This window comes from Mastomys coucha, chromosome X (assembly GCF_008632895.1).
Source record: "Mastomys coucha isolate ucsf_1 chromosome X, UCSF_Mcou_1, whole genome shotgun sequence".
In the NCBI taxonomy this organism is placed as follows: Eukaryota; Metazoa; Chordata; class Mammalia; order Rodentia; family Muridae; genus Mastomys; species Mastomys coucha.
The window spans coordinates 78933387-78939754 of NC_045030.1; positions in this window are offsets into that span (position 1 = coordinate 78933387).

Sequence of the window (6368 nt, forward strand, 5' to 3'; positions counted from 1 at the left end):
CCCAGCTCTGTCTCATCTATCCTATCTGCTGTTTCTCCACTCCCTACACATTTTTCCATTTGTCTCTATTTGGTATTTTTGGACACATGGTTTCCATATATAACCTATGTTACACTAAATCTCTAACATTCCTGACTTTGTGCTAGACTATTAGCATTATAACGTAGCCAGCCCTGGCAAACATTTTTCAAACTCACAGTCTTGATAAAACCAGTAGTTAGCTCTTCCAACAACCATGTGAAGCTCAAGTTCTTTCTAGCAACTACCCAGTTCTTCTGGATAATGTTCAACTTCAAATTTTAACACCTGGATTTCAGGAATCCCTCAGTACAAGCAAAATGGGAACAACAATGAGCTTGCCAGCACAGACTAGGTATGTTAGGATTCCAAGACCATTGACCATGAACTCTTTTATTAAACCATCTCTCCTTTTATATACTATTTTGTCAACTCAGTAACAGACCTGGAATTTGGCTCTGTTACATTTCATCTGATTATAATAAATTATTTGAAGTATTTTTAAATGTAAAAAATACTTGTATAACACAGCTTAGATATTAAACAAATACAAAATCATTTAATCTTCAAAGCAACCCCATAAAGGTGGCCCTGATCTTCCCAATATTTTCAGGGCAGAGATACTGCTAAAATTCAAGATTCTTTATCAAGAGCCAGACAAGATGAAAAGACCAATACCATACACCTTCTCCAAACACCAAAGCTTGCCCCCTTCTCAGTGTATGTGGAGTATATGTGTGTAGGCCACAGATTAACCTCAGATGTGGTTTCTCTAATGCCACCCACATTGGTTTTTTTAGACAAATCTCTTGCTGGCCTGAAACATAGCAAGGAGACTAGGCCAGTTGTGAAGTGAGCTTCAGAGATTTGCCTATCCCCAGCACTGGGACTAAAAATACACATCAGAAAAACAGGCTTTTTTGACATGGTATCTGGGGATGGAACTCAAGTCATCATATCTGCATAACAATCACCTTACCAATTGGGTGGTCTCCCCAGTCAAAAGCATGTTCTTATGACTATATTTGGTCATCATATGAAGCTCATTGAATTCTGACTCTATTATTCCATATATTTGCTATCCTGCTTCCCTTTTTAAGAATGTAAGGGAAAATTGGGAATGATGAGGCCAAGGAAAGATAAATCTGAAAAAAAAGCCATAGAAGTTCAACAATGGTACATCAAAAATAATTTGTCATTTCTCTGAAAGCCAGTAAATCCCTCCCAAAGTACTGCAGACCATCATCGTCCTACAGTGTTTGGTGTAATATCATATAGAGCAGCAGATGGTAACTGTGTCCACCACTCTCAGGACATTATTCAAAGTCTGAAAGTAGTCTTGGTTGTTACAAATAGAATGGAGACTTGGGGAGGTACAGTGCTATGCATCTAAAAGGTAAGGACCAGGGTTATTGCTATACATTCTATAATGCACAGAAATGCAATGCAATTATTCTCCAGCCCAAAACAGATGCCATGCCAAGGCTCAGAAAATATGTTCTGAAAGGTATAACAGAGGCAGGGAAGACAAATTGAAGAGGTAAAGTACTTGTTCTGCAACATAAAGCTCTGGATATGAATCCATAGAACCTTTGTATAATCTCAGTGTGTTGGTACACATAGATAGTCTCAATGCTAAATGAGTGGAGACTAGAAAATTCTGGGGGCTTGCTAGAGATAAGTAAGCCAAAATTGTTAAGAGACTGTCTCAAAAAATTAGATGAAAAAGAATTGAAGGAAACAACCAATGCTGATACTTGGCCTCAACATGCCTTAACATGCATGGGCATGTTTACACATGTGAACACACACATATACATGCACATATAACACACATTCATACATAATGTAATATAAGTTCTAAAATGAGAATATCATAACTTCTGAGACAGTAGACCATAGAAAAATAGATTCATGTGAATTCACAATGTTGTATTTTCACAAAAATTTTGCATGCAGGAAAAAAAAAGGGTGAATGAGTTAGAATCAAGTGTTAGGTCTTTCAGGCTTCTCCATGTCCTATAGTCTGATACAGTGCCTTTACATTCTACAGTGCCATAAGTTATAGTTTTACTATTTCCCAAATACACAGATGAATTAAACTGTTCTCATGCCAGTAGTATATTCCAAATGCTCAGTGGTAATGACAGGTTCAGCACGTTGTACAATTAGCACTTCAAAGCACCAGATATTCCCCAGGTTCACTGGTTTGCATTTTGACTACCATGCTTTTATGTAAACCAACTTCTGGCTTATTTCATTTATCAAGTAAGCCTCACACATTTTTTTCTACCATGTGTTTCCTCGGTGTCTTAGTTAATGTCCTATTTCTGCAAAGAGACACCAAGTCCAAGGCAGCTTATGAAAGAAAGCATTTAGTTGAGGGTGTGCTTATATTTTGGAGGGTTTGTCCATGATCATCATAGCAGAAATCATGGTATCAGGCAAGTAGGCAGGCATGGCACTGGAGCACTACCGGAAAGCTTATATACAATCACCAGGACCGAAGCAGAGAAAGAGCAAGACTAGACCAGGTGTGTGCTTTTCAAACCTCAAAGCCCACTGCCAATGACACACCTCCTTCAGCAAGGCCACACCTTCTAATCATTCCTAAATAGTCCACCAACTCTGAATCAAGCATTTAAATATATGAGTCTATGGGGGCTATTCTCATTAAAACCAACACACCGAATGAATATATACTTTTAAATCAACAGTATATTCAAGGTTTGCTTGATTGCAAACCTAGCACACAGCAGATGGTCACAATGCAATGACTACAGTTAAATTGTTTGATACTAACTTTTACAATGACTATAAGAAAATAAGTTGTTTCTTATAACTTTTCCTTCAATATAAAATTATGTGAAAATCCAGAAATACCCTTGGTTCTCTGGCCAAGAATGCAAGAAGAGAGCTCTGGTTTCTTATCTCCTTTTCAATGAGCACCCTTTCCTGAATGTTATATGTGAGAGTGAAGTCTAGCACTCAACCTAGACATTGATTCTCCTGATGAACAGCTTTTGAACTGGATCTCTAGATCTTTAATTACATATAGCACAACTCCTAAGTGATTTTTAGGGTTACCTCTTTGTAGGGGGAAATGTCATATTAAAGAATGGAGTTTGTATGTGGTGACATGCTATCCTTTCCTCTTAAGAGTTTATACAGTTGTGCAGGACCATGACCTGGATAAAGGACAATCCTTACAAAGGCATGCTGACCTTAAGTTATGCTAAAGAGATGGGTGGAATAATCATCCCCTTAATGAGATGCTTTACTTTTCCTCCCCAAAATTCTCATCCCATAAAGCTGCCCCTAGAAATGGAGCAGCCATGAGGTTCAGATGGGTCTACCAACCTTTCTAGTCCTGACTCAGAAATTACAACTTTTCATTTTTCTGTCACTTTTTCATATGGCAGTTGGAACCTAAATATGCCTTTTCTGATACTTTGGGCTTCCTACCTCTCTTTAAGGCCCTCCTCCCCACTATGTGGCTGTTTGCCACCATGTGGTTGATCTTTTTCTTTGACTTTTTCTTTGCTTCTCTCACTCTTCTTCTTTAGATAATGGCTGTGATTACAGCTTGCCTGTTCTGTAGTGTTTTTCTTTTAAAGTTCAATAAGATTGTTTTCAAGGTTAAAAATTAAAAGGAAAATGATCTGAGTAGTGAAATGGTGGGCATAGTAGTGAAATGGTGGGCATATTAGTTGCTTTTCTCACTGCTGTGACAAACTATTTGCTAATGTAACTTGAGAAAGGTCTATTTCGCTTCACAATTTGAGGAGAAACAGTCCATCATGATGGGGAAGAATAGTAGCAGAAACAGGAGGCTGGCTAGTCAAATTGTATAGTCAGGAAACAGAGCAGACAAAGGATAGTCAGGCTAAAATGCCTGAAAGTCCATAACCCAGTAAGTAACCCATTTCCTCCAATGAAGCTCCAACTCTTAAATGTTCAATACAGAGCCTTCATACACACTTAATGCTGTAACCCTAAAGCTGGAGCTGAGGTGGGCATTGTGGGCACTGGTGAGGATGTGTTAGGGCTTACAGGCCTGCCAGCATAGCCAAATCTATGTGATCCTGTCTCAAAAATGTAAGGTGGAGAGCACTAGAGAATGACACCCAACAATAACTTCTGAACTGTGCATGTGCACACGTGCACACACACATATACACATATATGTCCTGTACATACATGTGTACCACACACTAAAACTGGATCATTGACATCATACCCTTTGTCTATAAATATTCCACAGAAACTTCTTACTGACATGCTGTCTGATATACCCTTTGTAGTCAGCTTTCACCAGCTTCCCTAAAATCATTTCCCAAAATTCTTTATAGAATCTCTAGCTCAAGGCACCTTGGTTTATATGACAATTAACTTTCGTGTCTTTGCTTCACTGTCAATATCACAGACATTTCCAGGAAATACAAGACTGTTGAGTAGGGGTTGTAGTTATTTGACTGATTACTTCTAAAACAGAGATTATTTTAAAGAGATGTTTTTCTTTTATGTGTACGAGTGGTTTTGCCTGTCCATGTAGATATATGCACTGTGTGCATGCAGTGCCAGAAGAGGCCATAAGAGAGTGTTGAATACTCTAGAACTGGAGTTACAGACAGTTGTGAGCCACCATGCTCATGTGAGTGCTGGAACTCAAGCCCAGGTCCTATACAAGGGCAGCAAATGCTCTTAAGCACTAAGCCAGATGTTTCACATTCCTAAGAGAGAATATTGCTATAAAGCATAGTCTGTCCGGAACCTCACTGCACAGCCCAGGCTGCCTTTGAACCAGTGATCCTCCTGCCTCATCTTCCCAAGTGTTGGTATTAAAGGTGAGTGTCATCACACCTAGCTCAGTCCTGTTGCTTTACAAGATGATCTCAGTTTGAACTGGCATGATGTTTCCTCATTCTGTTCAGGGGTCAAAAGCACCATAGACATGAACTTCTTCCTCCCTGTGAAATGTTTCATTGTGTTTCCCATTGGTGTTGAAAAAAATACTGACTTTCTTATCCCCTGACTGCAGACACCTATTGTCTGCAGAGACACCTATTGACTGCATAAATATAAGAAGTGCTTGTGTGTCAGAGCTTCTTCCCAAGATCTATGTCTCTATTACGTTTCTCTCTAACTTCATGGATCCTGTTGGGTCCTGACCATTTATTTCCATCTTCCTTGGACAAAACAGGAAGGAAGCAGCAGAACAACACAGATGGCTGCCAGCACACTAATGAGAGCAGCTGAGGACGCGGCTTTGAAAATACTCAGCTCACTCAATTTTCTATAGGAAACACTGCCTTTCTCCAACAGGCTGAAAGCAATTGAGCTCATGGGGTATTTTTAGAAATCTATTATTTTGGCTTATTTATGAAAGCAGATTGGCTGCCACGCTGGAATATGCATTAAACAAGGCATTACCAGCCTCAAATTCAGTGCCAGCTGAACTGAAGACAAGAAACAAAGTCTTGCCCACACACTGTCATTTTACAAAGAACTACCAGAGAAGGTGGAAACTATGAAGGGGTTTGGCCCTGCTTCCTCAGCCCAATGTGGCTAGCCTGCAATGGTCAGCCTGCAACCCAGTTACTCCCATGAGTACTCATACCCATTGCTTAACTACCTTCAGCGTAAGAATTTGTACAGCTTCTAGGGAAAACTGTTTCTGCAGCCTTTCGATTCTTGCAGTCATAAGAATTTAGTTGGCCAGCACCTGAATTCCCTCCCTCTGTGCTGTCTTTAGTCTCACCCTATGAAGGAGTTGAGAATAATTTGTCATATCTAAAAATAAATAAATAAATCACAGGGGTACTCCCTAGAAAGAGAATAAAGCAAATCTCTCACAGGGGAGTTGAATACATTGAGGTTTGCATGTATGTGTGGGGGATGTGGTATGTGTGCATATGGGGGTTGAGTGCCTATGTGCACAAATGCAGAGGGCAGAGACAGATGTTACATTTTCTCCTCTATCACTCGTTGTCTTACTGAACCAGAAGCTAAATGATCAGCAAACTTTTGAGTTCTACCTATCATCACCCTCCTCATACAATACAGGGGTTAGAGACATGTGCAGACATCCCTATCTTATGTAGATGCTGGGGATTTGAACTCAGTTCCTTAGGTTTTCTGTACCAGTGCTGTGATCCACTGAACCATCTCCCCAGCCCTTTCCACTGAGTTTTAGTTCTTAGAACTTTTTCTTGATTCTTAAAAAATTCTCCATAAAGGCCTCTAGATTCTCAGCTACAATTTTCAGATAGATGGTTATCATGGCTTTCTATTGCTGTCCTTCTAGTTCCTGACAGTGTTGGATACATTTGTGTGTGTGTGTGTGTGTG